Genomic DNA, 24,764 nt, shown 5'->3' with positions numbered 1-24,764 from the left:
GTAAGTAACTTTCCAATGACGTTTAAAATATCTAAAGTTTTGGTAAGATATTAGGGCTCCGACAAAAACACTAATCATTATTATTTTTAGAGAGTCTCTTCTACTTAGAAACCGCATTTTGTATTTATCTGTATGCTATCTTTTTATGTAATTTAAGGTGGTGATTCTGAAAGTAAAAATCATATAGTGACTTTGCTACAGCCATGACACTTTTTTTCTTATCAATCTGCTTTTTATGAAATTTGTACTTCCCTAACCAATGAACAATTGAATAACTCAGGTAGCTGCATCATATTAAATGAGGTAGACCTAGGGTAAGGGACACAAATATCGATAATCATTGGAAATTTTATATTTAGCATATTTGACATCAATCTCACATAAGCATCAAAGCAACGTGGTTTGGTTTCATTCAGTGTCAAATGAAAGCTTAATTTGCTTTAGTGAAATTGAATATGATACAAACATATCACTGATTTCAATAATTATGTTCCTTATAATAATTCTACCTCGTTAAATTAATAGGAAATAGCTATGGAAAGATTCACATTAAATCTCATTAAATAACAACTGGTAATCTTAAATGTCCCAATAGCTTTGTCAATCATTTGGAATGTTCAGCAGACTGGTATCAAAAGAATGTCATGGTTGTGGACAATGTCACTGTACAGTATTGTTAGTGGGACTCATCTATTTTTTCTTAAAGTAACTTGAACAGGTTAAATTCCAATTTGGTTTGGTAGTTTGTGCTATACATACAAGTGATTTACTTGTTTTTAATAGAATGATATTGTTGATCAAATTTGAATATTCATAATGGTTAAAAAGCCTCTTTTGAGTTTCAATTACTGAATTGAACTGTTTTTAACAGAATTTGTTTAAAAATGGCTTGTAAGAAATTTACATAGATCAGTATTTTTATATTTTCTTTGGTTTTATAGACAATATATTTGAGATGCCGCATAAAGTACCAATAACTACAGAAATATTTACAATAATTTGTGTGGCCTCAGTGAGTTGTATTTTACTCAATGAAAATTGAACACCTAGCAACCATCTAACAAGTTTAATTTCAAACATACCTATACAATTCAAGTATGCATGCGCATCGAATTGTTTTCTGAAAGATCACACAGATATTCAGTGGTTATTAAACATGACATATTGGTATAATGAAGTGCAGATTTACACTTAGGGAGCTGTTTATATATTCATTTGTACTGAAACATGGCATAGGATTCGTCCTCACATTATCATATCCATTCAAGGGAAGAGTAAAAAAAAATGCTTTAATTACTCTTTTACATGAAGACCAATTATTGCAGCTGTAGTCGGATGGCAAAAGTTTACGAAGAAATTAACCAAGCTTTCACTTTTTATATATAACAGATTGTTTAAATTATTCATGTGGAGAATAATTTGAAGGACAATAGTTCAACCATGAAAAACATTTGTCACGGACACTGTCGAAAGAGTTCATGGTAAATCGATACTTGTGTGAATATAGACTGTGAAAAGATGATTTCCAGTGAGGAATGATTCGCCTTGAAATTGACGTTTGACGGAAATGTTAACTTCAGCCATCAAGGATATATCCTCACAACATTGTGTATGGGTTATTTATTTCATTGCATCTATTCACACGAATTTGAGACAATGGCCTCTACAGCTATTGATGAGTTTGCTGCATGTCTTGACCTACTATTAAAGACCGACAAAGGAGGAAGACTTACTAGATAAACTAACTATATGAAGTGATGATTTATCTAATAGAGAACATTCGACAACAGACATTACTTACCATTACGTTATATTACTCGACATTAGTCGGCATTACCAATGTAGTTTCAATTCATTTGATTTATTTCGCTTTATCTAGATATATCATTTTAGCATGCTGGATGGGTTATAATTATTCTTTCTAAGCTTGTCTTCATGTGTTATGTGCATAAATGACTAGTGATTCGTATATACTGTAAAGAACTTTGGAAATAAAATAAATATGTTGAATTAATTGAAAGTAGATACTGTATTTTGAATTGACCACAAAAATGCATTTTAATTGCCACATTTGCACCTAGTAAATAAAGACCTAAGTATTCATATATAAACGATAACTTTAAAATATTTTTTTGGATGGCGTGGAGAACTACGCAAGATAAAGGATAAAACGAGAACAAGAAGACATTGATTCACTGTGGGTAAAGTCTGACAGGTCTTTAATTTTGAAACGTATGAAAGATTTAAGTAGATCAATGATTGTCAATGGTACAGAAGTTTTCAAAGACCCTGATGTAGCAAAAACATTGTCTACAATATATAACAAATATGTTGTCTTTCTGGCAGACAAAACCAAAAACAACATTGTATTTGTCCGCAAAATGATTTATATTCGATGTTCATTTTTAGATCTAGAAGTAGAAAATAATAGCGGCAATAAGACCTATACTGTCACTAGACTCTCTGAAGAAGAGATAGTAGGAAACCATCAATCACTGCTATCTGTTTTCGTCTCTCTTTCAAAACCGATGATTATGATCTAGCGTTTATGTACTGGATTCCTAAACTCCACAAAAATCTATAAAAAAAAACAACGCTACATAGCTGGATCTGCAAAATGTACCACTAAACCTCTTTCAAATGTTAGGTTATATATTCACAGCAGTCGAATAGGGATTCAAGTCCTACCACGACAATTATAATCCTGTAGTGGTATTAATTCAATCTTGATCAATAAAAACAGTTGAAAGTTATTCTGGAAACCGTCAATTCAAGATTATTATCAGAATACAATATCAATAACACCTATGGATTTTTTAAGAACTCGGCGAAGCTGATGCTAAGTTCCACGATAATGTTAATGCCGCACCAGACAATACGGATGACAAGTCTGACAAAAACTCCAACAAAATGGCGAAGTAAAGTAGTGTACAGTTCAGAATGCCGAGATATCTTGAACGGTGAAAATGAAAACCTATATGCTGTAAATACTTCAAGTTACGTTGTGGCATATCAAATCTTCGAGGCAGGAATGATATGAGAATTCATCTTAGCAGTGCTATGAAAAACAATTGTATTCAACGTAATTTTGTTACTGTAAAAGTGGTGGATAATATTGTCTGTGATGTAACTGACCTTACGAAATATCTCCCTGTAATGAGAACAACAGTTAATCGGTTGACGAGGATCTCTTACAACACTATTAGGTTTAAACGTAAGTTGTATGAACTTCAAGATACAAGGAAAATCCGACAGGATTTTTATCTTGCAATACATATCTAATGTAGAAGACCAAGGAAATATACAAAGCACACTGTATGTTAGAACAAACAACCTTAGCGGATGTAAAGAGCCAAAGGAAAAATTTGATGTGGAATTTGAAGAGGCTGGTGGTTTCCTATATACTTATTCTCCAGAAAACTTTCCCCGAAATGCGAAACAAATCTACAACAGTTAACATACAATAACACAAAACACTCTAAAAACCAAGACAATATGCATCAAGTTATAAAAGAGTAAAGGTCAACAATCAATTGCAAAAACTTTAATCAGGATTGTTTAAAGATCAACAGTATATATGATGTTCTAGCATTTTATTTTCAACTCTAAGAATGGAGTTCTAAGAGTAATCAAGGGAACCAAGGTTATAGCGGTAATCAAAAGAATGTAATCCAGGGACAAAGACCAGACATGGAAAACAGACATACACAACAAAGAACATAGAGTAACTAAAATCATACATACAAAGTAACAAAAGCAAATGAGCAACTCGGACTCCACAAAAAACTGGGAGCATGGACTAGGTGCACCGGTAGTGAAAGCGTCCTGTTTTTTTCTAGAAACACCCGCCGAGTTGCTCATAAAAAGTCAAGTCCGGAGTAAACAAACGAGGAAAGGAAAACTATGACCCGCTGAATAAATCAGTTTTCATGGTGCTGATGGATACACCGTAACGATCCACGAGTTAATGATGACGACCATAAAACTTCTGTAATGATGACTTAAATCTTGTAGCAACATAACCCTGTTCCAGAAGCCTATTTATTAGAGTTCTAGCGCGATACAAAAAGTCTGCGTAGTTTTGACAAGCTCTGTCATAACGTATGAGTTGTGATATGAACACTCCATACGCAGATGCTGAAGGGATGTTGTCACAGATGAAAGGAATTCTGAATGAAAGTCATCACGCTTGTCGTAAAATTTGGTCAATAGTTTTCCTTTGCCATCGATTTCTAACTATAGATCAAGATATGAGGCTGACTTCACAGTGTCTGTAGTATCCTTTATCTCAAGTTCTTTTGGGTAGATGCGATGTATCAAATCCCCGGAATTGACAAATCTTTCTGAATGTACAATTTTGGGTACTGAATTAACTATCAGTTTAGGTGAATTAACTGTCACTCATGTTCTTTATATATACCTCAAACTTATCCATAGGAGAACAAAAGTGCCCCGACTATTTTAGGACCAATTCGTATTCACTATACCGAAACTGGTGATATGACCAAGAATACTAAGCTTCTTCCCCTATGATCATTGCGGAATTGGGATTTGCACACTTTAATCATAAACAACTGGATCGTTATGGTGTATCCATCTGCACCATGAAAACTGATATATTCAACGTGTCAAAGTTCCTTTCCTCGTTTGTTTACCCCAGACTTTACTTTTTATGAGCAACTCGGCGGGTGTTTCTAGAAAAGCAGAGGACGCTTACCCTACCGGTGCACCTGGTCCATGCTCCCAGTTTTAAGTGGAGTCCGGGTTGCTAATTTGCTTTTGTTATGCTTTTTTATGATTTTAGTTACTTTGTGTTCTTTGTTTTGTATGTATATTTTCCATGTCTGATCTTTGTCCCTGTATTGTATTCTTTTGATTACCGCTATAACCTTGGTTCCCTTCATTACTCTCTACCCCAAAATGCAAATGAAAGTTCAAACATTAGACGCAGGACTAATTTGTAGAAAGCGAATTACCAGCTTTTACCCAGAAATAACAAGAAATGGTGATTGAGCAGAAAGAGGACATTGAATCAATGTTAATGTTTGACCAGGGACATTATCAAACCAGGAATGAGTGCATCGTTTAACCGACTAGTTAATGGTATGAATTATCAGAATCAAGTAGGAAGATACTACTGAAGTGATTATTTAATGCTCCTTCAAAATCACCACTGTACCAAAACAGACGGTATGTAAATATTTCAGTCAGCGGACGCACATGAACATCCGGTATCAGCTCATCTAAAGGACAAGGACAGGAATCTTAGGCACTGGGTTAAACCAAAACATTTATGGTTTGGTGTGGGGAAAGGCAGAACGTCTTATTAGTAACAATAAACTGGTCATACACCTAGGGTTAAAAATGGTTTTATGGTTCGGATAAAGAGCCCTACTTCGTTAAACTTCAGTATTGCGTGAAAGGGACCTGTAATTGTCTTAGTTACAAATCGTTGTCTCTGTCTTCTTTTTCTGATACATATACTATAGGGTAAAGGTAATATACTTAATATTTTATATTTTATATTTTAAACATCTGGTAAACCAGATTAAAAGTTTCACTGCCTAAGTCTTGCACCGGTTGTTGTTCATTTTTGTTTTTAACCAAATTTTTTTTCCTATCTTGGGACTACATTGGAAATAATCCTCCGGGCTTTTATGTGATATTCTCGGTTAAATATCAACTTCGGGTCAAAATCTGATTTTAAAAACCAACCTGTTTTCAGGACAAATTCTTTTAGTGGTTAATTTAAATTGAAGTATAATAAGCTCTGCTTATATGTCTTATGTATTCAGCTTAAATATGTAAATGTCATAATACTTGTATGTGTTCTGAGTTTGTAAATGTAATGTTGTTGACCGAAATCTATCTATTTATCTATCTATCTATCTATCTGTTGTTGTTGCAGTTGAGTTTGCGCTAAGGTTAACGATTCGTATAACATACATGGAAAAAAATCAACAACAATTTAACCTTCAGGAGCTGTCAAAATAGGCATGCCAAAGCACCTTCAGAGAAAACCAAATCAGAAAATTCAAAGCCCCTTAAGGGAAAACCAAATCAGAAAATTCGAACGAATTAACAGAAATGAACACAATATTTTGAATGAATGGAAGTAGAAACATTTACTCCTTGACAACTGATGGGTTTTCTTCAAATGGGGAACTTGATTTCCACTTCAAATTTCTGATCGGAACCCAGGTATACAGAAAAAATAAGTCTGAGAAAAAAAGAAAAAGGAATTAGTCAAAAGATTGATCAGCTTACAATATCGTTTAGCTAGGTCCTTTAATCTCAGTTTCCGCTATATAGATGACGTATTATCTTTAAACAATTCTAATTTTGGTGATTAGATACATCGCATCTACAACAAAGAACTTGAGATAAAGGATACTACATACACTTTAAAGGCAGCCTCATATCTTGACATACACTTAGAAATCGATGGTAAAGTAAAACTATTGACCAAATTTTACGACAAACGTGATGACTTTTCAAACAAAATTGTCACCTTTTTTTTTCAACTATGGCAACATCCCTTTAGCACCTGCGTATGGAGTTTTCATATCACAACTCATACTTTATGCCAGAGCTTGCCGAGACTACGCAGACTTTTTGTATCGCTAGACTTCTACCAAATAGGCTTCTGGAACAGGGTTATGTTGCTACAAGATTGAAGTCATCACTACAATCTGCACCATGAAAACTGATTTGTTCATCATGTCATAATTTTCGTTTCCTCTTTCGTCTACCCCGGACTTGACTTTTTATGACCAACTCGGCGAGTTTTCTAGAAAAGCAGAGGACGCTTACTCTACCGGTGCACCTGGTCCATGCTCCTAGTTTTTAGTGGAGTCCGAGTTGCTCATTTGCTTTTGTTACTTTGTATGTATGATTTTAGTTACTCTATGTCCTTTGTTGTGTATGTCTGTTTTCCATGTCTGGTCTTTGTCCCTGGATTACATTCTTTTGATCACCGCTATAACCTTGGTTCTCTTAATTACTCTTACAAATTAGAAGCTGTGATGAAGATTTAAAATAGTATGCAAAGGCAAAAGATAACGAATGTCTTTATTAAAATCCCAGTCAAAATTCAATGTTATTATATAACCTGGAAAAGCATATCATGTTATTATTAAAATCAAGGAATTTTTCCAATGTTTATACTGGTTAAAAAAACCTGGTTTGCGGCAGTTTTCAATTTATAAACCGCTTGATGAAAGTGTGAACTGGCCCAATCTGGATTATTCAGAATAACTTCCTATACTCATTCCTATTTTTTAATTTGATAAATATGTGACAGTCCAAATATTAAGAATTGATTCGTATTCAAAACATTATTTTATTTCAGATTATTTTAGTTACTTAATGTTCTTTGTTGTGTGTGTCTGTTTTCCATGTCTGGTCTTTGTCCCTGGATTAAACATATTCAAATCCGTTCTATATTCAATATATAATAATGAAACAAATGTCAAACAGAAAAAGTTTAGGTTGATAGTCAATTTGATTTTTATATCCATTCTATGTTCAACATATAACCTTGAAACGGATGTAAAACGAATATCTTAAAGAAATGAATTCCAGTCGGACAATAATTTTGGTATCGAAATTCGTTCTATCTTCAATATAAATGCAAAAACGTATGTCAAATTAAACCAATATCGAACAGATTGAATTTACTGTTTAATATTCAGTTTGATATTCAAATCCGTTCTATATTCAATGTATAATCTGGAAACGAATGTTAAACGAATATTGAGCAGAAAAAATGCAGTTTGACATTCAACATATAACCTTGAAACAAATGTCGACCGAAAATCGAGTACGGAAACGAATGTAAAAGGAATATCTTAAAAAATATATTCTCAGTTTGATATTCGTTTTCATATTACTTAATATATAAACCGGAAACGAATGTCAAACAAATATATAGCAGACCAAACGTCCCGTATGATACTCAATTTAGTATTCAAATCCTATTTATATTCAATATTGTGACGTGACCAAGAGAACAGACCGGGCGATAATTGTTACTTGAGCTTATATCCACATGAAAAAAAAAAAAAAACAAATCAAAACAAAAGGTCGGCATTCCAAAGGGACGAACTGTCCTCCTCCACTTGTTGACCTATTCCTTCACTCCTATGATGGTGACCTTATAGTTGATCTGATCCAAAAGAAGGAACATCGTTAAGATAGATTCTTTAATATCAGTTTCCACTATATAGATGACGTTTTATCGTTAATATTTCGCATCCACACCAAAGAACTTAATATAATGGATACTACAGGAACTGTGAAGTCAGCCTCATATTTTGACCTGCACTTAGAGGTCGATGGTAAGGGAAATTATTGATCAAACTGTACGACAAACGCAATGACTTTTCATTCCGTAATGTCAACTTCCTTTATATCAGTGGCAGCATTCCTTCCGCACCTGTGTATGGAGTTTTCATATCACAACTTGAGCTTGCCGTAACTACTCACTTTTTGTATCGCGCTAGACTTCTTACATTTAGGCTTCTTGACAGGGTTAGGTTGCTACAAGATTGAAATCATCACTATAGAAGTTTTATGGCCGTCATCATGAACTCGTGGATCGTTACGGTGTATCCATCTGCACCATGAAAACTGATTTGTTCAACGTGTCATAGTTTATTTTTGCTCTTTCGTCTACCCCGGACTTAATTTTTTATGAGCAACTGGGCCGGCCATTCTAGAATATCAGAGGAAGCCTACCATATAGATACACCTGGTCCATGCTCCTAATGTTTAGTAGAGTCCGGTTTGTTCATTTACTTTCATTACTTTAAATGTATTGTTTTGTTTATTTTATGTTCTTTGTTGTGTTTGTATGTTTTCCATGCCTGGTTTTTGTACCTTGATCATACTATTTACTTAACTAGAATCTTGATTCTCTTGATTACTCTTTGTATTTACGTTAAATACATTCAATACAATCCTTCAAACAATCATAGTTAACAATTAAATACATTTTATCTGCTGGAAAATCTAGCAATAACCAAGTCGTCCCAGAAACACACCAGATTCACGACTTAAAAAAATCCTCACAGTTTCAACGCAAACATGCAACTCTCTTAAACACAGTTTTAAACCCGTTAAAGAACACAGTTTAACCCTTTTCAGTTAAATTATTTACCCCACGGCAACCGAAATTAAAACAAAATCAGGTGATCATGTAAAGGTATGATCCCATTGACCACATACTTACTCTGTTTTTATCATGTCTGTCAGTAGACAGCTGATGAAACAAATAACAAATGGATTAGACTTGCTTCATTAAACTTCTATGTACAGAATACACAAATTAAACAGGCCAAAATGAATAATCGACAAACATATCATAATATATTACCCGCTATCGAATGTCAAATGAATATTAAACAGGAAAAAATCCAGTTAGTTATTCAATTCGATTAATTTTATATACAAATTCGTTTTATATTCGATATTTACCCGGAAACAAATGTCAAACCTATATCGAATTGATTTGATATGCAAATCTATTCTTTATTTAATATATAACCTGCAAAAGACTGTCAAACAAATATCAAACAGGAAAAAAAATCTAATATGATATTCAATTTGATATTCAGATCCGTTTTATACTCAATATATGATCCGGAAACGAATGTCAAACGAATATTGAATAGAAAAGATTTCGAGTTTGTTATTCAATTTGATATTCCAATCCTGACTATATTCAATCTATAACTCACAAACGAATTAAAACTTACAAGTGCTGAGACAACCCCTATGTACCCTACCCTGAAGCATTTTGATATTTTTGGATACTTTTATAACTCGTGGGGCAAAAATCATTTTTTAATGTTTTTTCGAATTTCTGCTTTCTATAAAACGAAGTATATTGACATTCAAAAGCATCAAAATGTAGCCTAATGTCTCATCTTAACAATGGTGTCAAGAAAGTTGCGGGAATATATAGGGGTATTGAGAAAAGGTAGGCTAGTTATAAGAAAAACACTCAAAAGACATCATCTATTCAATAGTATGCTAGGGATTGGAATCTTTTAATGTTGTTTATCGAAGGCGATTCTGCAAGTATTGAGGTAGTGTTTCTGAAAGATGACATTAAATCTGTCAATAAACAAAGTCTATCTCAAAACTTGTAACGTAATCGAAATGAGAGTTACCATACAGTCAGTGCTCAACAGAGTCACATAGTTAAAAAGTTTGACGTTGGGAATAGAAAACTTATAGCCAAGAGCAGGTATTTTGTCTTATCTTGAACATTGTAATGTTAGTGTTACAAATTTAATACGGTTTAATTCCAACAGTTGTACACGTTCGATTACGGCGAAAGTTAACGTTGCTCTAGACTGTGTCCATATAATAGGACAATCTAGTACATGGCCACATGGCGTACGTTGCAGAATTTTGGTCAGGAACAGAGATTGGTATCAACACGATTGCGTCCAGACGACTATACTCATTCCAGTGATTTTCATAAAGCATACAACCATGGCTAACAATACATTTATTCAATCGTTGTTACTATGTTTATTACTTCTCAGTATGTACAATCTGTCATTAATGTCCTGGAATGTCAAGGATATCATGTCGTCTACCTTATACCTTAGTGCTTACACAATCTGATTGTGATATTTGTTTGATATCTGAATATAAGTTGAAAGAAAACTCATTTTGTTATATATCTTCACTAGAAAAAAAACTTAAGAACGTAGTCTGGGATAAATCCCGTGCAACCCCACTCATTAATCAAAGTATGATTTTCAGCTACCCTTATACGAATCTTTTTGTCGCCAAATAAAATTTAAGCACTTTTTCTAATTTTTGGCTATTTTGCATACCTCGTTGAAGCTAAAATCCATTTTTTACGTTTTTTTTTATTCTTCGAACTTCCCTTTCTACAAAATGAAGTAAATTGGCATATATATGTACCAACATGTAGCCCAATGTCTCAGCTTTAAATAGGATCAATAAAGTTGCGATAACAATTGGGGCTTTGGGGTTAAATGACAAAACTATATATTCCTACCCCACCGAGAAATCGTATAAATAGACATATTTTTCAATGGCAAAAGCCCTGTAGCATTAAAGCTTCATAAAAAATTGCTTATTTGATATTTTCTGTTTAGTATTTACACACTTAATATAATTCTGAGGTTCTTTTGATGACTTGTGTCGGTTATCGTAGTCAGAATTTAAAAAAAAAATGCCAAAAATTAGATTTTGGATTCTCTCGAAAAAGTCGCATAATTACGACTCTATTGGGATTTTTCGGAATTTCGTATTTTCCTTCATTTTACCGGTAATAAGCATTTTCCAATTACCGTTCTTCAAACAAGCGTTTTAATTTTTTTTATGTTCAAACACAATTATGTAGAGTAGTAGCTTTCTAATGAACATAAGCTATAAATATTTGAACTTTTCCAAGTCCAATAAAGTGAAAATTCCCACCCCTACTCATGATAAAAATGCCTCAAGATGAACCCAAATGTTAATGTTTAGCACGTAATCGATGTAAAAAAATAAATTGGGTACCATTGTTTTAATTTTTGATGTATTTAACATATCTGCTCATTTTAGTTGCGTATTTTTCACTTCAGTGTGACAATAAGAAACCGACCATTTTTATATCGAGGTAAGCCTGGGAAATTTAAAAAATATTAATTTCACTTTGAAGAAAAATAAAAGTTATTTTTTTCTGTGGTAACAAAAATGAAGTAAAAATAAATTGTTCCACAAGGGTAAAAAAAATAATGTATTCTGTTTTTCATATAAAAAAAAGTTAAGGTAGAAAGAAAGAAAAGGAGAGGAGAGGAACGACGTGTGTATATAGTATTTATATTTTAAACATGTTAAATTATGTACGAAGAAATATATAAGATATGTCTTTAATATTAACATTGTACGGTTTATAGTCGCAAGATGTTATATTGAGCAAATAAATGGATATCAAGAGACTTTTGTTTTATAATAATCCAGTATTTTCAACAATCAATTAGAACGATGCTCAGATTTTACCCATATTAGACAAAGATCAGAATAAGAAAAAGACGGAAGTATTTTTAGGAAAATTCTAAACAGGGGTTTTAAAATAAGAAATGCGACAGATTGTATTTCTACCAAAAACACATTTACTACCATTAAACATTACAACCAATTTAAATTTTATCTCCAACAGAGGCCCCGTGCAGTTCCGGGTGTCAAAAGAATTGGCCTGCATCAGCGCTAAGTTGATAACCCTATTATCCTTCTGTCCCATCTCATTTTTCATTTCATCATTATTTCATGTCCATTATATCATCCACTTCATGTTCATCGCCTGAATGCAGCTGAAATATTGCTGCTCGGGTGTTAAACCCCAACAACCAATCAATCAATCAATCAATCTGCAACAGAGAAAAGATAAGAATATAAGGCGTCCGATTATTTTGTGGTTCTCTAACAAAATACGTGGGTACACTTCTTTACCATTTTTCTGCTACCTATAAATAAATGCTTAGAAACTTCTGTACAGCTCAGAAATTTAACATTCATTAAATGACTACAAATCTTTTTGTAGTTATGATATAACAAGCATATATACAAACATGTTCGGTCATGAACTAATTCAGGCGGCTGGAAACCTCTACTTGCAAATGAAAACGAAAAGACCATGCTATTCCACTCTCGAGCAAAGAAAACATTTTGTTCCCATATTTGAGGTTTTCAAATATTAGAGTTATCTGGCAAAAAGTAGTCTAAATGCATTCATTTTATAGCTTTTCATCCAATTTTGATGTTTTCGCAGGAAAGTAAAGTACCCAGTACTCGCACGCATTAATGACACTCAGAACATCTATTTATCTTTTATATATATATATTTTGCAATATTTTATGGGTACATGCACATGTATGTTTAGGTTTAAAGTACTTGGCAATGTTTCATTTAAATTTTTGAGTTAGAATAGTTGTTATTGAAACAAAAGAAAAATATAAAAAAATCTTTGAAATCCAACAAAAATGATGATTTACGTGTACGATCGTTCGTCCCGCAATATCACTACGTTTGTAAATGTAAGACTAACAATTGGGAAAGGTTCCGACAAAATCGAAACTTTTTAAATATCATTATGTAAATAAGCAAATGTATGTGTATATATTAACAAGAGCTGCATTAAGAGACGGATCTAGATCTTCATACAGTTTTCAAGGGAACCGGCTCTTATTATGACATTTCTAGTGGTAGAACAGTTCTGGTAGAGCCGGCTTTTCTGACAGTTCTAGCAGAGCGGCTCATGTAGAGCTGGACAGAGTTAGAGCCGGCTTTGCTAGAACTGTCAGAAAAGCTGGTTCTAAAACTATTCTATGACACTTGTAAAATCCATACAAACAACGTTTCATAGCTGGATCTCCAAAATGTACCACCATACCTCTTTCAAAACTTTTAACTTCTATACTCACAACCGTCAAAGAGGGTCTACAGTCCTACCACAACACTTGTTACTCCCGTAGTGGTATTAATTCAATGTGGATCCTGAAAAATTCGAAAGATCTTTTGGAGGCAATCAGTTCAAGACTATTATCTGAATATAATAGCATTAAAACCTATGATTTTTCAACACTGTATATTCCCCATACTCAGTTAAAATCCAGACTTAAAACATTATACATCGTTGTTTTTCCAAAAAAGATGGTACACCTAGATACAAATATATAGTTCTTGGTAGAGATTCCTCATACTTTATAAGAAATAATCTTCTTCCAAATATACAGAGGAAGATGTTTACAAAATGCTGGAATTTTTAATCGACAACATATTTGTCCAGTGTGGTGGACGTGTTTTTCAACAAACGGTTGGCATTCCAATGGGAACAAATTGTGCTCCTATACTTGCTGACCTATTCCTTCATTCTTATGAGGCTGACTTTATAGCTGATCTGATCAGAAAGAAAGAATATCGTTTGGCTAGATCCTTCAATCTCAGTTTCCGCTATTTAGATGACGTATTATCTTTAAACAATCCTAATTTCGGGGATTTGATACATCGCATCTATCCAAAAGAACTTGAGATAAAGGATACTACAGACACTGTGAAGTCAGCCTCATTTCTTGACCTACACTTAGAAATCGATGGTAAAGGAAAACTATTGACCACACGTGTTGACTTTTCATTCAGAATTGTTAACTTTCCTTTCATCTGTGGTAACATCCCTTCGCCTCCTGCATATGGAGTGTTCATATCACAACTCATACGTTATGCCAGAGCTTGCCGAAACTACGCAGACTTTTTGTATATCGCTAGAACTCTAACAAATAGGCTTCTGGAACAGCGTGATGTTGCTACAAGATTGAAGTCATCACTACAGAAGTTTTATGGTCCTCATCATGAACTCGTGGATCGTTATGGTGTATCCATCAGTACTATGAAAACTGATGTATTCAACGGGTCATAGTTTTCCTTTCCTCGTTTGTCTACCCCGGACTTGACTTTTATGAGCAACTCGGCAGGTGTTTCTATAAAAGCAGAGGACGCTTATCCTACCGGTGCACCTGGTCCATGCTCCCAGTTTTTAGTGGAGTCCGAGTTGCTAATTTACTTTTGTTACTTTGTATGTATGATTTTAGTTACTTTATGTTCTCTGTTGTGTGTGTCTGTTTTCCATGTCTGGTCTTTGTCCCTGGATTACATTCTTTTGATTACCGCTATAACCTTGGTTCCCTTAATTACTCTTTTAGATTTTACTTTCAGGTTCACCGTCTTTAGTTAAACACAGTATACTCAATACAGAAAAAATAAACGATGTTGTTTCGGACGAGAAGACATTTTCTTCAAGTGTTTTTTTTTTTGGTGTCTTATTCGCAGCCCTTTTATCTTACCAAAACTTTCCATTTTCCATACGTCATCGGAAAGTTACTTACATACAATGCACAAACCGGGAAAATATTGACGATCAATATCCTCTACAAAACAAGTCATTATCGATGTTAAAGTATATGTATGACCACTACATTGATCAATTTCAATGGTTTATGAGAGTAGATGACGATATTTATCTAAAACCTGAAAAATTAGAACTGTTTTTACGTTCCGTTAATAGCTCTAATCCTCATTTCATTGGCAGTGCATGCCTTGGCATTAAAAAAGAAAGAGACAAACTATTTCTAGGTAAAGATGGCTATTACTGTTGCAGAGGGGCGTGAATGGTTTTCTGTAACGCTGCGTTAAGAATGTTTGTTCCACAAATTGAATACTGTAAAAGGCACTTATTATCAATACATGAAGATATCGAAGTATCAAGGTGCGTTCGTAGATTTACAGGGTTGCTGTGTACACGGTCATCGCAGGTAAGACCATTAAGAATTCGCTCTGCAAATACACTTAACATTGCCATCCCCATGCTTTATACGAAGTTCTTGTACAACATCAACTTCTTTGATTTCAGTATCATCAACTCGCTGCAAAGGTTCCATTGTATTTACTTAAGTCACTAAATGCAAACTTGTCTCCGGAAATTGTAATCATTACCCTGATCTTAGATAGAGTTCCTGCTAGCTTAAAAAAACAACGATAAAGATAAATTTCCCTTAGATTAAAGACATCCATGCTCTGCTTAAACGATAATAGTGACAATTTCAAATATGAGCGTCGACCTTTATCTGTTATAAATGTATTCTTATATATATTCACCAATACTCAAAACGTAAGGTAGTCATGAGAGGAAATAATGAAGTTATTTGTTAATATCACCATAGTTGATCGCCTTTTTTGTTAATTTTGACAGTCCAATTAAAAGGTCCGTTCTTGGAACTATCGATTTTAATGCTGCAATCACACTACATCCTGTGAAAGATGCCAGGTTGCAGTACGATCTCCATGGCTATTTTTACAGATCAAAAATAATACATCTACAAGAAAGAGAGAGTCGGTTATTGACAGAAATACAAAACATCGATAAATCGTTATACAGTCATACGTTTAAAAAGGATTTCCAATCTCTATAATTGTCTGAATAAAGCTGAAATATTGCTGCTCGGACGTTAAACCCCAACAAAAAAACAAACCAATCTCTATATAATATTTCATACTCAATACGTGGTTCTCAAACATCAAAAGATTATAAGTGGCACTTTATGCCAGAAATAAGAATTAAAGATCTGAACAATCCTCGTTCTTACAATAAAAACATTGAACATTTGATGGATGTCACGGTGTTAATAATGGTGTAATGAACAAAATTAAAAAGTATTATAACAGGAAATCTTCCAAAAATTGTAATCGTATGAATAAAATGTATCTTTACAAAAGAATAAACCCATTTCGTTTTGTTGAATACATTATTGATCTGCATCTTTCTGATGGAAAATGTTCACAACGAAAATCAAATGTAAAAAATTGGCATCGTGAGGTAATAAGACATCATTTTCAAGAAATCAAAGTAACAGAGAGTCCTTTTACTGCAAACAATATCGATAAGTTAAACTTTGTGTCTTCGAAGGAACAAGGAACACCAAATGATTCAAAAAAGACCGTCCTCCATTTCATATTGCCCCTTGCAGGAAGAATTGAAAAACTACGAAAAAGTGTGTATACAATCGCACCAGGCAACAGAACTTCACATCAGTTTAATGAATGACAAACAGAATAAGTCATCCAAGCTAATTGATATCATTGAACAACATCGTGCAAAACATAGGGAACATAACATAGAAGTGATTTATACAGATAAGTCTTTTGCCAGGGCTGACGCTCTAACTATTGGGATTTCTAGACTAAGCAACGAATCTCTACTCTTCTTTATTGATGTTGACATTAAATTTGATAAAGAATTACTGTATAGAATTCGCATGAACACTGTCAAAGGTAACCAGGTCCATTACCCAATTGTGTTCAGTCTATATAATTCGATATTTGTGTCGTTTGATTGCATACATAATGAAACAAAAGGATCAAATTTTGAATTGGATGATGGATTTTGGCGATCTTTTGAATATGGAATTGTCAGTGTGTTTAAAAGTGACATTGTTGCAGTTGTTAGATCTGACACATCAGCCAAGTGTTGGGGAGAGGAAGATATTGACCTTTAAACCAAATTTGTCTCAAAAGGAATTGTTGTGCATCGATCGGTCGATATAAGTATATCACATTCCTACGAGCGAAAATTTTGTGACCCAAATCTGAAAAAAAAGATAGATATAGAAGTTGCATTGGATCCAAATCACGAACGCTTGCATTACAACGACAGCTTACAAAACTAGTACGACGTTCATCGCGGATAATACCTAACTAATAAATATAAAACGCATCAGTTTGAGTGTAAATTTTGCCGAAACAATACACTTGATAAAACTTAACACTGACTCTTTTTTATAACCTTAAAACAGTTGATGTGATCCATACATACCTTTATTTGTCCCATGATTCCACCTGATTATAGAAATTTTACGAACTAAACAAAATACTACAATTTCAAGGCATCACTTCTGTTCTGCCATAATTTCCATAAAGGAGCAGGTGTTGTATTCTGAAAAATCGAAGAGAAATTTAAAAGCCACATTGTCCTGTTTAACACTTCAGGAGGCAATTTTGTTGGGAAATTACAATAATTTCCAGATTCATATTTTGTTAATTCTTTATTATGTCTAATCATGCAGGTTTTGAGAAATATTGGAAACTACCAAGAATAAGTAATTGCATTGAGAATAGCCATGATAATATTTCCTTGAAAACAGGCGATTAAAAAGCAAATGCTTTTATGTCTGATTGAATGCCATTCCCAAAATGAAACAAGTAGTTTTAATAAAAAAAATGAAAAATATTATATTCAAATATGCATGCGCAAAACAAACCTTATTGTTATTCTTCTCATTAGACTGTATTTCGAGCCTTCGAGAGTCGACTATAATGAATGTTTTTGCCTTCAAGACATAAATGACTACGTGAAAGGGAAGTAAAAGGAATACAGTATTAATTGTACTATCACTTCAATTGTTTGAAAAAAAAAAGTATTGCTATTCCTAATGTAAATTACCTCTTTTGAACTCTTAATATATATTGTTTTTCAACGGCTCCTTATATTTAAAAAAAAATATTTGTTATTTCAAAAGAAATTGTGTTTGTTTTATTTAATTTAGGATGATTTTGAACACTTGTTAAAAAGAAAATATTTTGATATATATATATATATATATATATATATATATATATATATATATATATATATATATATATATATATATATATATATATATATATATATATATATATATATGTATTTTTGGTAAAGAATTTATATAACTTTATTTACCTATCAATGTAAAATACATTTATTCAAGATCTGTGACTCTAACAAAGTTCCCTTTTCCTGTACAATTTATATAATTATAAGTTTAAGGAGTTCCAAATGAAAAACTAATACTGGACGTGTGGTATAAAGGTGTTGCTGAAGTAAAAATGATAAACGTTTGAGGTATTGTGACCGTCCTAATCATCTCTTGTTTGAATTTTGTTAAAACTACTACTTAAATATACCTTCCGTAATACCAAAATTGATGACCTCGGCAAGGTTACACATATTGTTAAATGAACAAAAGGTGTAGTGGAAAAGACCGAGTAGTTCTGGTTGAAGTTGGTAACAATTTGCAATCTACAATGCATTTGTCCTAGTGCTCAAAATCTTAAATTGTATATGTAAATATATCATTTTAAATTGTTGATTAAAAATAAGAGGAAAAAAAATATGATACACACATCCGTATGCGTGTAAACATCAGTTTTATAAAGAAATTAACACGGTGTGTAAAATTAAATACACCTGCACTGTTTTAAACTATTCGTATATATATGGAGAGGAGTAACCTTACATTAATACCAAAAATGCTGACAAAGGTGTTGTTAGTAGTATATAGATGTATAAAACTTATCCAAGGTGTTGTTAGTAGTATATAGATGTATAAAACTTATCCTTTCCAACTAATTTTAAAGGCAAATTACTCGACATTCAAAACATTGTCAAATAAGGTATTTAAGCCAAAATGAAAAATATTGAAGTTATACCAGCTTATACCCCGCTTTTATACCCTCTATTATGTGCATTACATCTCTTTTGCATATTGCTCTTTGTTAGCAACACTTCCCGATAAGTAATTAGAAAATGTAATGTATTGGAATTTTTTTTGGACAAAACGTGATGCGATTTATGAATTTGACAGGTGCACGTGACTTTAGAATAATGATTTAACGTACATTACCATCATCATATGATCCTAAATACAGAAAACAAACATTTTGTTGTTGAAACAGCAGTGTAATGTACTCATATATAAATGATCTTGAATTGTCATTGGTTTTCATTATTAACAAATAAAACGCAATATATAAATGATACTACTGTAGCGAAAATGGTATCAATGACATAATGGTTGACAACTAGATCATTTTACATCATCTTATTATATCTCCGATTGAACAAAAACGTATTTTGTGGTCAAGCTGACCTTTCGTGCGACAGTCCGTTCGTCTACTCATACATCCTCAACTTCTTTCAACTGCTGAAAGAAATCTAAAGAAAATTTCCGGCATTATTTATCATACTTTTGATAATATTGCTTATGCAAATGAATGGATTTTGGGATTTCCAGAATTGTTTTCGGGAGGGGAGCGGGGGTATCGACAAGTAAATGAGCTTTGCTCACGGTTCGTCTATTTTCATAATTGTTCATTTAGGGAGCACTCCAGATTAGCAAAATGCAAAATGTGATTAACGGTTGGAAAGCTTACATACCTTTATTTTGTTTAAAATGTTTTAATAAACAGATTAACATGACGCTTTTCTTATAACTCATGATTTAAGGAAATAAAATGTATATGGAGTGTGCTGCAAAATTCGAAAATAAGGGATATAAATCTGTACATGACACTAAATACAATAGAAACGGTTGGGTTTTTAATGTGGATTATCTCCTTAGAGCAGACAGATCTGAATGAATGGTTATGCACCTCATTTATAGACATATAAAGCAACTTAATAAAGTATCTGCGATATATTTCAATACTTTAAGTGTGAAAAAAATTGAACCAATGCATGCAATATATGCTGTTTTCGTTACTTCGTATGTATGATTTTAGTTACTTTATGTTCTTTGTTGTGTATGTCTGTTTTCCATGTCTGGTTTTTGACCCTGGGTTACATTCTTTTGATTACCGCTATAACCTTGATTCCCTTGATTACTCTTTCGATCTCTTTGGTGGAATATATTGATAAATCTAAAAACTTTAAACTTTTCATGTTTAAAGTGTTTATTTCTTTAAAAAAAATACCAAACATGTAAAAGATCTTTCTCTCGGAGATGATTAATTTTTACTATTGTTTGATATGTGCAATAGTAATTATACTATAAGAGTAATCAAGGGAACCAAGGTTATAGCGGTACAGAATGTAATCCAGGGACAAAGACCAGACATAGAAAATAGACATACACAACAAAGAACAGTAAAGTAACAAAGTAACAACAAAGAAAGTAATTAAAATCATACATACAAAGTAACAAAAGCAAATGAGCAACTCGGACTCCACTAAAAACTGGGACAAAGGACCAGGTGCACAGGTAGGGTAAGCGTCCTCTGCTTTTATAGAAACACCCGCAGAGTTGCTCATAGAAAGTCAAGTCCGGGATAGACAAACGACAAAGGAAAACTATGACCCGTTGAATAAATCAGTTTTCATGGTGCTGATGGATACACCATAACGATCCACGAGTTCATGAAAACGGCCATAAAACTTCTGTAGTGATGACTTCAATCTTCTAGCAACATAACGCTGTTCCAGAGGCCTATTTGTTAGAGTTCTAGCGCGATACAAAAAGTCTGCGTAGTTTCGGCAAGCTCTGGCATAACGTATGAGTTGTGATATGAACACTCCATACGCAGGAGGCGAAGGGATGTTGCCACAGATGAAAGGAAAGTTGACAATTCTGAATGAAAAGTCATCACGTTTGTCGTAAAGTTTGGTCGATAGTTTTCCTTTACCATCGATTTCTAAGTGTAGGTCAAGATATGAGGCTGACTTCACAGTGTCTGTAGTATCCTTTATCTCAAGTTCTTTTGGGTAGATGCGATGTATCAAATCCCCGAAATTAGGATTGTTTAAAGATAATACGTCATCTATATAGCGGAAACTGAGATTGAAGGATCTAGCCAAACAATATTCTTTCTTTCTGATCATATCAGCTATAAAGTCAGCCTCATAAGAGTGAAGGAATAGGTCAGTAAGTAAAGGAGCACAATTTGTTCCCATTGGAATGCCAACCGTTTGTTGAAAAACACGTCCACCACACTGGACAAATATGTTGTCGATTAAAAATTCCAGCATTTTGTAAACATCTTCCTCTGTATATTTGGAAGATGGTTTGGAATTATTTCTTACAAAGTATGAGGAATCTCTACCAAGAACTATATATTTGTATCTAGGTGTACCATCTTTTTGGAAAAACAACGATGTATAATGTTTTTAAGTCGGGATTTTAACTAAGTATGGGGAATAGAAGTATACAGTGTTGAAAAATCATAGGTTTTAATGCTATTATATTCAGATAATACTCTTGAACTAATTGTCTCCAAAAGATCTTTCGAATTTTTCAGGATCCACATTGAATTAATACCACTACAGGAGTAACAAGTGTTGTGGTAGGACTGTAGACCCTCTTTGACAGTTGTGAGTATAGAAGTTAAAAGTTTTGAAAGAGGTTTGGTGATACATTTTGCAGATCCAGCTATGGACCGTTGTTTGTCTGGATTCCTGTGAAGTTTAGGAATCCAGCACATAGACGGTAAATCACAATCATCGTCCTTGGTATAGAGACCAAAAGAGGATAGAACAGATTTATGGTTTTCTACAATCTCTTCTTTGGAGAGAGTGGTAGCCGTGTAGGTCTTATCACTGCTATTATTTTCTACGTCTACCTCTGATAATAAACATTGGATATAAAAGGTTTTGCAGACAAAAACAATGTTGTTTTGGGCTTTGTCTGCTGGTACGACAAAATATTTGTCATGTATAGTAGACAATGTTTTTGCTACATCGGACACATTATGTATATTTAAATCTAATAAACAATGATATTGAATTAGAAACAAGTAAATCATTTGTATGTAGAGTACAATCTACCCAAACACTCTAGTAAATGGTTACATAACTCGATATTACCAATGTTTGTTTGTTTGTTTGTTGGGGTTTAACACCGGAGCAGCAATATTTCAGCTATATTCAGGCGATGATGAACATGAAGTGTATGATAAAATGAGCATGAAATGAAGATGAAATGAAAAATGGGATGGGACACAAGGACAATGAGGTCGACAAATTTTGATTGGCACTGGAAATAGGGAGAGGTGGGTAGGGTCGAGCAATTTAGCCTCCTGTGGCTGAGCGCTATGCTTCCTACTACGGCAGAATACCACAGTAGGGGTTTTTAACGTGCGAGGCACGTGGCATCTTTCCCAACACGGTGCACCACTATGGTTTGCGGTCAGGTTTTCCGTATTATAGCCTGACAACCCCAGTATGTAACAAGCCAGGGATACCCCATTCCACAACCTGGGGCACACATCCCAGTTGCTCTGTGGGCAGAGCGCCTTAGCCCCCGGCTAGGGTTCTGAGCATTATTTAGTCGCCTTTTACGACAAGCTTAGCGCTGCTGCAGGCCTATTCTTTTGACACCCGGACCTGCACGGGTCGACATTACCAATGTAAATTCGCTTTATCCAGATATAAACTTATCATTCATACTATAATGAATGGGTTCTAATTATTCTTTCTTAGTTTGTTTTCGTGTGTTGTGTGCATAAATAACTAGTGATTCGTATATACTGTTAAGAACTTTAGAAATAATATTGATTTGCAGAATTAATTGATATATTAATTTAAATTTACCACCAAAAATATTGCATTTTAATTGTCACATTCACACATAGTAAGTAAAGACTCAAAATTTAACATACAATGCATTTTAAAAATTAAGTCTTCGTATATGCAAGATAGGTAAATTTAGTGCTTCGACAAACAATCTCTACCTCAAATTGGCGGTTTAGTTGAATGCGCCTATTATATTAAAAGGCTGTCCATTAGAAAACCATGCAGAACCGTCTGTAAGGGTATTGGCAATTTTATATAAACTTTAGTCCATCTGATAGGACTCAATGAGAAACTTTTAATTGCAAAATATTTCTTTTGAAAAAATAATGATGGTGGAGATATGGCCGCCATTTTATTTTAAGGAAATTAAGATTAAAAACTTGGTATTAAGCTTATAATTACCCTATAACTCAAAACCACAAAAGACATCTGAAATTTGATTAAAAACTTAGGCAGGGATTTTCATGGAAAATATAATAAATGAATTACAGGTCTGACCAACAATTGAAAAGAATAATAAAAAAAATTGTGATGTGGCCCCACTTTGGACCCAATTACCTAAAATGCTAACACTATGTAAAATCTTTCAACAGATTTGAATAGGAACAATTTTCAAAGTTGAATGAAAAGTAAGCGTTCTAAACCTTGTATATTTTACCCGTTTTGTTCCATTTGATTTTTTAAAATTTTAAACTTATACACATTTTGAGCATGTTGAGTATGTTTGTTTCAACCATTGTATGTTTGGTTTTGTTAGTCGAGTCATGGCCATTTATTGTAAATGTGTTGGTACAATAAAATATTTGTATTTGTATTTGTACAACTAAAGTACCTTTCCTAATAATCAGTAACGTGCCTCTAATCCTTTCACTTTCTGTCGATTAGTTTATCTTTTATATACAAACACTGTGCGTACTTGTCATAGCTTACATGTTCAATGATGAATATACAAATGTAACAGCTTGTATGACATGGAGAATAAAGTCATGATTGGCAGGTCCTCTTCTATTGAATATTGAATATGAGACTGTCTTAGACTGTTCATGTTTAACACAACCTCTTTGTAACCAAGTAAAGCCAAAACCAGTAAAACTATGTCATACGTCTGGGGTAAAATATTGTTTTTTTTATGATTCGGATAGAGAGCCCCACTTCGTTTAACTTCAATATTATTTGAAAGAGTATTGTAATTGTAAAGGTTACAAATCGTTGTCACGGTCTCCCCACCTTACCGTTGTAGCTGAATTCGCTTAAAGTTTAAAGAATCTTTTCAACGAAGATAGAAATGATGATAGAAACATATACTACTCGGCAACCGATAGGTCTTCTTCAACTGAGGAACTTGAATTCCATTTAAAGTTTCTAATCTGAAAATGAATCTGAGAAATTGTAAAGGCAAGGAATTAGACAGATGATAAATAAGCTTACAAATTAGAGACAGTGATGATTTAAAGTAGTATGCAAAGGCAAAAGATAACGAATGTCTACATTAAAATCCCAGTCAAAATTCAATATTATTATATAACCTGAAAAAGCATATCAAACCATTATTCAATTCAATGAATTGTTCCAATGTTTGTACAGGTTATACAAAATAACCTGCTTTGCAACCGTGTCCATCTATAAACCGCCTGCTACAACTGTGGAATGGTCCAATCAAGATTACTAGGATTAACCTGTGCAAAAATTAGAAATATTCCTTATAATTTAATTTGATCAATGTGTGACAGCCCAAATATTAAAAAAATGATTCGGATTATTTGAATCTAAGTGTGCGGACAAAGTGACATTAATGACGTTAAATAACCCAGCCAGGTTAAACTTGGTCCCCCCCCAAAAAAAAAAAAGAAGAAGAAGAAAAAA

At 33.4% G+C, this 24,764-nt stretch overlaps 1 long non-coding RNA gene across 1 annotated transcript; it reads right to left on the bottom strand.

Moving 5' to 3' along the window:
• Positions 1-14,662: 14,662 nt before the first annotated feature.
• LOC148614323 (uncharacterized) lies at positions 14,663-18,043 on the bottom strand. The gene is made up of 3 exons (XR_015923189.1): positions 17,839-18,043; positions 17,394-17,513; positions 14,663-15,897 (listed from the first exon to the last, which is right to left on the bottom strand). It is a non-coding gene; the product is annotated as an uncharacterized LOC148614323 (long non-coding RNA).
• Positions 18,044-24,764: the final 6,721 nt, after the last annotated feature.

The sequence above is a fragment of the Perna viridis genome, chromosome 6 (assembly GCF_037379345.1).
Source record: "Perna viridis isolate PV_CMFRI_1.1 ecotype Kerala chromosome 6, ASM3737934v1, whole genome shotgun sequence".
Classification (NCBI taxonomy): Eukaryota; Metazoa; Mollusca; class Bivalvia; order Mytilida; family Mytilidae; genus Perna; species Perna viridis.
Note: the sequence above shows the minus strand (reverse complement) of the source record. Positions and strands in the feature narration are given on the sequence as shown.